Source organism: Cyanistes caeruleus, chromosome 4 (genome assembly GCF_971803275.1).
Source record: "Cyanistes caeruleus chromosome 4, bCyaCae1.hap1.1, whole genome shotgun sequence".
Taxonomy (NCBI): domain Eukaryota; kingdom Metazoa; phylum Chordata; class Aves; order Passeriformes; family Paridae; genus Cyanistes; species Cyanistes caeruleus.
Genome location: NC_141704.1, coordinates 61,528,583 through 61,538,119, shown reverse-complemented (window position 1 = coordinate 61,538,119; position 9,537 = coordinate 61,528,583). Strand labels below are relative to the sequence as shown.

The window sequence follows — 9,537 nt, the reverse complement described above, 5'->3', positions numbered from 1 at the left end:
TTCAGATTCTTTTCTTTAAGTAAAGAATTAGTTTTATGAGAATTGAAAACTGAACTGAGTTATTTGAAGGCAAATACTAAAATGTTTCTTCTATCAAAATAATAAATCTTTCCTAGAATCACCTTCCTATGAGGTGTAAGGAGACTTTTTTCCCAGCTAAAGATCAGGGGTGTCCTAGGTAATACTTGTGTTGAAATACTTTCAGGATTATGAGGGTTGTTTTTTTTTTATGGTATTCTTAACTGAAAATCTTTCCTTCACCTGGAGTTAGAAATAATGCACTATATTTTAAATACAACTCAAGAAGTTTCTCTTCTTTTCAAGAAGTGGGGCACTTCTTGCTCCCACTAGTACTGTGAGAAGGCTTCAGTAAAGAAATATTCAGTTGATTATGTGTTAAATTCCATTAAAATTGAAGTAGATAAAACTTTTCAGTTAATTAATTCATGCTAAAATCATCTGGCTTAACAGCAGTATGATTTATTAGTCAGTGTTCAAATTTGTACCTAATGAACAGGAAAATAATAAAATTATTATAAGGGTGAATTTCTCTTCTTAATCTATCACTTCCTTATCTTTTAATTAATCTGTTTTGTTTTTCAAAATCATCCTTACAACACTATAGCACTAACCCATTTCCTAGATCTGTGAAGGCTATGCAGAATGCCCACACCAGCTCTTCAATTACCTCCAAGGATGGCTGTTTAATTCTTGTAGGGACAGACTTATCATTTTGATTTTCACACAGTTTTTACAATAGCACAACACTGAGCACTGTGGATGAAGTCATGGAGCAGGCAGGTCACCAGGCTTTCAAGGTGTGCTAAATTATTTGGACACAATTGCCACATCTGTGAAATGAATTTGGGATACAGTCTCACTCATGAATACTTAAAATTCTGTTTGTCACCCCAAGGTTTTGGTGTGTTTGTTTCTTGTGCTGTGTTTTCTATAAATAATGTTATTTTTTAGTGAAATTTTACTCTTACTTCTTGGGTGAGGTGAACATAGTTTGGTTATGAGATTCATCACAGGGAAGATCTGGGCAGACTGAGGTTCCCAGCAATGCTGTGGTCTAAAGATAAAACAACAGTCAGGTGTCTCATGGGACTCAAAATCTAGATAAGAAGGACATGTGAATGAAAATTAAGGATAGAAGAAGAAAAAATACTTCTGTGGGTGGCCACTCCTTAACATCTGTCTGTAATATCTGGCTTCTTCTCTGGGATTGAAATCACACTTGGGTATTCAGTCACAGGCTGGAATGGTAAGACTTTCTTTAACACAGCACAACTGTCTTCATGAAACTTTAGGGGGTACATCATCTTTGGAGGCTCCTCTCTGTCACCTGTGCTGGAAAATGGCCAAGGAAATTCCTGAGGTGTCAGGCAAAGGGAACAGAGCTGTACAAACTTCATTTTTTTAGGAAATCCACCTGGTGAAAAGGTAAAAGGACTTACCTCATCTCTCCCAGCAAACCAACAACAGCTCCAGGAGGTTTTGCTAGTGTCTTCTCTTGCCCAGGTCCATGTCTCTTCCTGCAGAGCTCTGTGGTAGAAAGCCAAAGTCATAATCTGACCCTTACTTTTCAAATTCTACTGTTGTTTGCTTTCTCTAGATTAGACAACCTAATCATATTTTACAAGGTCTGGTACCCTCATTATTCCTCTTCAGCCTCCTTTCTGAATTTGATATCCCTTGCAACTGTGAAGCTACTTTTTTACTCACTTAATTTGTCATCCATTAATTAACTGAATTGATTCTTCTTTCTCTCACTTTCTCATTCTGCCTCTCATCATCCACTTTATTTAACATCAGTTTGAAGGAATGAAGGTGATGCAGCAGTGCTAGTGTGAATGGTCAAAAGAACATGGGAAACAGTCATTATATAAGCAATAGAATATGGAGTACGTGGTTTCTGTGTTTATTACTTGACCTGTCAATATTCTTGTAGGCTGAAATCAACTGAGGGGCCCTGATTTCTCCTGGGATTTTAGACACTCATAAGTAACAGCTGCTACCAGGATGTGATGGAGAAGAACTGAACCCACCAAAAGCCCCAAATAATTTGATAAACAGAATGTGGATTTGCTTTCTTCACATTTTTTTTTATTGTAGATTTCACACCTGTAAAAATGTTGTCAAATCAAGATCTTTGGAACCATTTCATGACAGTATTTTGCTCTCTATAAGTGATTGAGAATCACAGGTGACAGGTGTGAGACAGCAGAGGCTCTGACTAATGACTCAGTCATCAGTGGTTTAGTGTGTAGATCTGAGTGCAATCACAAATCCAGTCCTTGAAATCAACCTCACATAAACAAGCTTTTCAGGAATGTTCCATCTCAGTATTTAACAAGTGCAGGTTTGTTCAAGGAAGCAGAGGGACTAAATGGATTATAAGGAAAGCAAACTCATACAACAAGAAGGAAAGCTTGTCAGTTGCAAGTAGGTAGTTATTATCAATCAGTAGAGTACTCTGACCTTTCAAAGCCTTTGCCAGCTCTGTGAGGCTGTCCTCACACTTAATAGATAAAACCCTGAGAACATTTTATCTCCAGTCTGCACACATTTGCATCAGTTATTAGTTCTGATTTTCTGTGATATGGAGCCTGATTACATCTGAATATCTTCTCATAATAAGAGGAGTTACTGATACCATGTCAAAATCACCACTCTGTTCTGATTACATTTGGATATTTTTTTCAGGTTGCTTCCCCCCACCCCCCCCTTCTTCTTTTGCTCAACACTTTCACAGCATACTTGAGTGTCTTTCATTGCTTATGGCAGTCTGCTCACTGGGGAGCTGTAAATTATGTGAATAACAGAAGCAGAAAACTGTGCTTATGAGGACAATTTATCAAAACCATGTATCTCAGAAAATCCTGAGCTAGAAGGAGCCCACAAGGATCATCCAGTCCATCTCCTCTCCCTGCCCAAGACACCCTAACAATCCCCCCCCCCCCCCCCCCCCCCCCCCCCCCCGTCCCTGAGAGCGTTGTCCAAACACTCCTGGAGCTCTGGCAGCCTTGGGGCTATGACCATTCCCTGGGGACCCTGTTCAGTGCCCCAGCACCCACTGAGGTAAGAATTTTTCCTGATAACCAGCCTAAACCTCCCCTGACACAGCTCCAGCCGTTCCATTGGGTCCTGTCTCTGGTCACACAGAGCAGAGATCACTGCCTGCCCCTCCACTTCTGGCTTATTGCACTGCAAAAAGCAAACTTTCCTTAGTTAATTTTTGTTCAGAATTTTAAGGAGAGGAAGAACCATTAAGTTGCCGTGCTATAAAAGATCTGTGACCACTCAATAAATCTTGACTGCCTTTTGACAATTCTGTGACATCCTGGAACTTTGCACTGTGCTCAGACAAAGCTGAGAAAGAGGAACAAACCCAGCTATCTCTGCATAAGGAAAAGTGCAGGAAGGCATTAACAATGTGCTAATGGCCACTGCTGATCTGACTTCAGACAGGACATTATTTTTGTCTGCACCTCTGCTTCCAGTTAATGGAGCTTAAGGGTCTTACCAGTGCTTGCAAGAAGCATGGGATTCAGGTTCAGAGCAGACAGTGGCAGATGAACACCTAAAATATACCGTGGTTTCCAGTGTATCCAGGCCCATCCTACCCTGGTCGCCTCACTACAGGTGTAGATCCTGGCTTTGCTGCAGCAGCTCAGCACATCTTCTCCAGGTGCACATACCTGGAGGTGTGCCTCCCTAAGACACGAACAAAGCAGCTTGGGGCAGAAGCTGTCCACATCAAAGCAGGAGTAAAAGATCACTTTGGGGCTCAAAGTGTAAGGAGCTTTGTCAGAACTAGGTTGGGCCTACAAAGTGAGTGTTTTTGAAGCCCACGTACCTCTCAAGGCAGTGCAGGCACCTCAATCCCTCCTGCTTAGGATCATAGGCCTTTTAAGGAGGTCTAAAGATTGACTGGTCCATAAATGGATCAGGGAGGAAGTGCCTGCTTCTGCCGCTCGAATTATTCAGTTTGCTGCAGCAGCTGCTGGTTTGATGTCTCACAAGTCAATACAAATAGCGCGGATGTTGCTGCGGAAAGAGGAATTAGCACTCAGCAAAACAGATGGCTGGAGATGAAAAAGACATTGCAGAGAGAATCCTGGACTACCTCAACAGTAAGACCTGTGAAAAACAAAGTTCACGCTTTAGGATTTTTAAAAAGTTTAATAAGGGATAGAATATGAGATGAAAGTCCAGCGCTGGGGTGCTCCTGGTAAACAGCCAAAGAACACACTGGTAGTCCCCAACAGTGTTACCTTTATACTGTTATGGTACTGAGATACATGCATATTCAAAAGGGCCATACATTATTCACACATTCTTGTGAACTGTTTGATATTACAGGAATTCTTCTGTTTGGTTTCTTCATACTCTGGTTTATCTGCATGACATCCTGTGCGTCAAGTTAATGTATTTTATTTCTTCTTGTGTCTGCATCCTGTGGGTTTATGCCCTCTGATAAGGATTTAGTATGTCCTCCTTAAATATTATGTGGTATTTTTTCTAATTGCCCTTCCGTGCTCTGGTTTGTGTCACATTTATCTTATCACTAGGAGAATTCAGTCACTGGGGAAGGGGGGTTAACATGATTACTTTACACCAGCTATTTCTGTTACATAAAGGTATTTTAGCACCCAGTGTTTAGTTAAGGCCTATAATATCATATATTCACTACACTATTTTTATAAACGATATGGTGCATACATAAACTGACAGATTATACTATACTAGAAAGCAGTTAAAAGGAAACATAAATTGTACCATATCAAAATCTTTGTGATTAATAATGGGCGGAAGCTAATACATAAATGCAAAAGCCAATACTATATTGTCATCTGTAACAGATATCTTGCAAAATGTCTTTCTATTTCTTTGTGAAATTCCTCAAAGATGCAGCTTTGGACATTTTACCTCAAATCTGTTTGTGTTCTTCTATTCAGCCAGAGAGAAATATAACCTTTTTTTTTTTTTTTTCTTTTTTTTTTTTTTCTTTTTTTTTTTTTCTTTTTTTTTTTTTTTTTTTATATTTGCCACCAGCTGAAAGAATAAATGCCATTTTCCTGTGCTCAGATATCTGGGATGCCCTTTTGTCCCCCGTGTACTCTGCTCCACACACATTGTCTCTGCACCCCCAGTGCTGTGTTGCTGCCTGATATGAAAACAACAAGGGACTGGGGACTAAACTCAAAGCCTGACATTGTGCTGAGTGAATCAATTAGCAGATAACACCTTCAGTAACTGATGCACACGAATTTGTCTTGTGCCAGCTCCAAGGGATCTGAGTGACAGTAATGACTTCTGTGTCTGTACCTGCCCAAAGCTTTCAAACACAGTGATTGGAGAGTTACACACTTAGCAGTGGTGGTGGTAGGGCCTGTAGAAATTGGCAGTTCTCGGGCTTGTTTATTTTTCCAAGAACCTGTCTTTTTCTAATCCCTGTCAATTTGCCTCACTGGAAGAAAAATCAAACCCTGCTATGTCTCAACAGTAAACTGAAAAAAAATTAAAAATAAATGGCATCCTGAGTTGCAGCGACTCTAAAAGACTGCAGAAATACACTAGGAGCAGCACATACTTCTCACATTCAGTGTTCCCTTTTTGAGTGATACTGGAAGAAAAATATTTAAAGAAAATAACGTCCTTTGTTTAGAGTGATGGGAGGTTTTTAAGCATATTATGGTACTAAAGAAATTATTTAGGAGAGCAATTTCCTAAGGTACAAATGCACATCTACAAATAAATATGTAACAATATATGTAAGTATGAATAAGTACTGTTGGTACTCAACCTAAAATCTTTTTTATCTCTGCCAAAAGAAAAAGAATTGTGGAACATTTGCACTTAACTTTAAGTAGATAAATGGAAATATTTCCATTTTGGAGCGTAAAATAATTCTAGGAAAGTGATTGCCATAAGAATATGTCTGAGACATACTGTGTAGTAGAGTTTTTTTATAGACCAAAAACCAAAGAAGTAAATAATTATAGTATAAAGGAGCTCTTGTAAACTACCAGAAAACTGTGTAATAGAGCAATAAGTTAATAGTGTTTCAGAACTCAATCTGATTAGTTTTCTTCATTATACATCCAGATAGATCTGGTTTCTTCTGTTTGTTTTAGAAGGATTTCAAATATTTCTGTCAAAAAAGATCTTAAATTAAGGCTGATTCTGAAATTAGAACCTGAGGCAAAAAGGCTCTGAGTGAAACTAGCTCACAGTCACAGGCTTACCTTTTTTCCTGAACTGACAAGAAATTGCATTAATGTTAAGCAGAATCTGCAGGGCCTGGCTCCTAGAGAATGAGAACACTGAAAAACTCAAGATAACCCTAAATATTTCCTCCAAGGTGATGAGACCATGCAATCAGCACTGGTGGCTGCAGCTGCCCATGGTCTCAGCTACCCAGGTGATCAGGGCTAATAGAGTTTTGAAGGGATAAGCTGAAAATTAAGTGGACACCTCCTTTCTTCCACCTGCCTGTTCCGATTTGGGATCTTATCCCTTTACAAGGGATATCTGACTACACACTGGGTGGTGCTCGGTGGTGGTGGTAGGGGGTTGTTTCCCAGACTGGAAAGGTGCCTTATCCTGCTGCTCAGCTGCTGCCTTTCTTCAGCCCTATTTTCTTAGCTGCTGCTTTTTTCTTTAAGCTAAAACATTTTTCTCCCGTTTCTCAGGGCTCAGTTTTTTCTCTGAAGACCAGTGAATTATGGGACACCAGTTTTCAAGAACTTTGCTGTTCTCCCATGGTTAAACTGAGTATCATAAAGAAAGCCAGCATGTGTCAAGCTCTGGCACACGCATTTATGTTTATACAAGGAACTGGTAACCAGTGTAGCATGTCAGGACTGGAGCCTCACACTGGGAGTATGTGGCACAGTGTGATTGCAGTCACAGCTGTAGCAGCCTCTTCTTGGACTACTCTTCTGTGGGACCTTGGATAAATCACCTTGTCCCCAAGTCTTGAAGTTTCTTGGGCCTTCATTACTGCCATGCTTTTATTGAATACTGAGCCTGACTCAGGGTCTCTGTGGGAGATGTGAAAACAACTTAATTGCTTGATCCCTAAGCAACAGCCAAACAAAGACCCAGGAGTTAGGGATGAAATGCAAGAAGGCATCTTTTATCTCTGCTCAGAATTCTAACTTACTAATGGGGCCCTGGAGAGTTTTTTCTATTTTTTTCCTGTTATTAAATGAACGGAGAGAAAGCGAAAGAGAGAGGGGGTATCTTCTATGCTTTGTGAAAGTTTTTGTATAAATAGAAATAATACAGATATTAGGCTGATTTTTTTGAGGTTTTTAGTGGGATCCAAAAGATGTATTAGGTATTTGTAGGGCAAGTAGGTGCCTAACTATGACTTCATCTTTTTATGAACAGCCTTGTTCATAAAATGGCAATACCACTCTCAGGTTTGAGCATTCCTCAGATCTTAGACAGGATCTTTCACTATACTACTCTTATTCTTTAGGTTGACTTCTTTCCAGCATGGGAAGGAAACAGCTGCCAGAAGCAAGGCAGAATATGTGCTGGAGGTTAGAAGTGTGGTCAAAAAAGATATCGTAGATCCCCAGTTTTGCAGCCTGTAAGTTTAAAGCTGGTCCTGAGCACAGACTTCTGGTGCATGTCTGCTGAAGGCAATACCAAGGCTGTGCTAAGAGATGAAGTTCCCTGTGTAAGGGCTCAGGAGAATGAAGCAAGTGCATGCCCAGGATTCAGAGTAGGCAGCACAGTCTGTGACAGGCCCTGCAGAAAACTAATGGGCAGCACCTTCAAGAGGGACATCTGTAAAACTCTTTCTCTCCTCAAATATGGGCACAGATGAGTATCCACATATAAGTACCTGGGGAAGGGTAGGATGCACAATGTACCATTTTCTCCAGTGCCTCTCACTTTTCCTTTGAGTGCTGATAAAGGGTTTGACCTTTCTTTGAAGGCACAGAGTCTGAGTGCAGCTCCGTCACACTATGGGTGAAGCATTCAGGAAGTGCAGGACCTGTATTCCTGCTCCTTTCCAGTTTAAAAGACTTAAAGTTGTTATTCCACTTTCCATACCTTCACTGCCAAGCTGAAAAATGATAGCAGGATTGCAAGGAAACACTAGGCTAGAAGGACTTTCAGGGTCTCCTGTGACAGCCATGGGAAAACGTGAGCAGAAGGGACTGGAGCCTACAGCCTGCTATGTTCCCCTACGGCCAAGCTCTGATCCTCATCAGAGGATCAGCTGGAGCTGATGGTACCACAGCAACCAACCCTCCAAACATGGCTTAGGCAATAGCACTGGAAAAGGGATACAGACTCATTCCTATGATGTTAAAGTTTTTTGTTTAAAATTCAAAGCAAGAAATATCAAAACAAGCTTTTGAGGCACAGATTTTGAGCCTCACTATTTTCTTTAGCCAAACTGTGTTTGAATGCTTTCCCTCCAGAGTGTTCTGGTGATCCTTTGTGTGACTGACCAGAAGTTTATGTCTACAGTTCTAATTTCACTTCTAGTCTGCAGCTTTTTTAGAATGAGTTTATGGAAATAGGTGTCTGCCTGATCCTTCACTTTTTTTATTATTTTGTTCTGAAAGATGGACTTTATTCTGAAAAACAGCAGTTTATTGTCTGTAACAGAGGAAGAAAATATTGCAAGGACTTTGCTTAGCAGCTTTATGAAAAAGTTGGAAGCTGAGGTACAGTCCAGAGGTTTAGCTAAAAATCCATTTTTTCTTGGACAGCTAGCAGACTTTCCATGATGTCTAGGAATATTTCTGTGCTTTGAACAAAATCCTTTGTGAAGGTGGATCATGCTTGGTGTTGTCAGGAAAAGGGTAAAACTGGAAGAATGTTGAGGACAATGGTTTGCTGAGTGACCCTGCAGCTGGGAATGCCAAAACCTGGAGAATAACTGTGGGAAACCCTTTGTGCTGATTGCTGTTAATGCTCTGGCTGCTTTTAGAGGCAGAATCTCTGTGTAGACCTAACGTAGGTGTTTGGAGAAGCTCAGAGGCCCTCTCACAGACATGCCTGAGCTCCCTTTTTCAGGGAAGAAGGGATCAAAGCTCAGAGATCATAAAAAGAACAGAGGTCACAGCATAGTGGAAAACAACTCGTCCTTGGTAAAGGGGTGCAAACAGCTGGGATGGACTGAGTTTGACAGTGCCAGCATTCCCACCTGTGTGTCTCCACTCAGGTGCTGCTTTGGGATTCTCTGGTGACAGAGGGAATGAATAAATTTACTCTTTGCATTTGAGCCGCAGTTTTGTGGTTGTTATGCCTGCCTGCATTGACTCACATGCTTGGGTAGTACTTGCAACTCACAGATAACCAGAAGTTCCAGTTATTCCCTTAGATCCCTGCTATAGTCTTTCAAAATCTTGCCTCCTTGATTCTTCTGCTCTGAGAAGTGAAGGACCCACCACACGCCTGGTGCAGGGGAGGAAGGGTCATGCGGAGAGCAACTGGCACTGTGAGCTCTGTAAACGTCTGTAGAATTCAACTGCAAAGGCTGAAGACAGATTTTCCTCC

General features: G+C 40.8%; 1 long non-coding RNA gene across 2 annotated transcripts; it reads right to left on the bottom strand.

Annotated features, from left to right (window-relative positions):
- Positions 1-460: 460 nt before the first annotated feature.
- Positions 461-6,436, bottom strand: LOC111923416 (uncharacterized). 2 transcript variants are annotated; one of them, XR_015285725.1, is made up of 4 exons: positions 6,255-6,436; positions 3,863-4,053; positions 1,461-1,548; positions 461-1,353 (listed from the first exon to the last, which is right to left on the bottom strand). It is a non-coding gene; the product is annotated as an uncharacterized LOC111923416 (long non-coding RNA). The 2 variants fall into 2 exon arrangements; XR_002861074.2 differs by lacking the exons at positions 3,863-4,053; positions 6,255-6,436 and adding an exon at positions 1,729-1,863.
- Between the last annotated feature and the right edge of the window lie 3,101 nt (positions 6,437-9,537).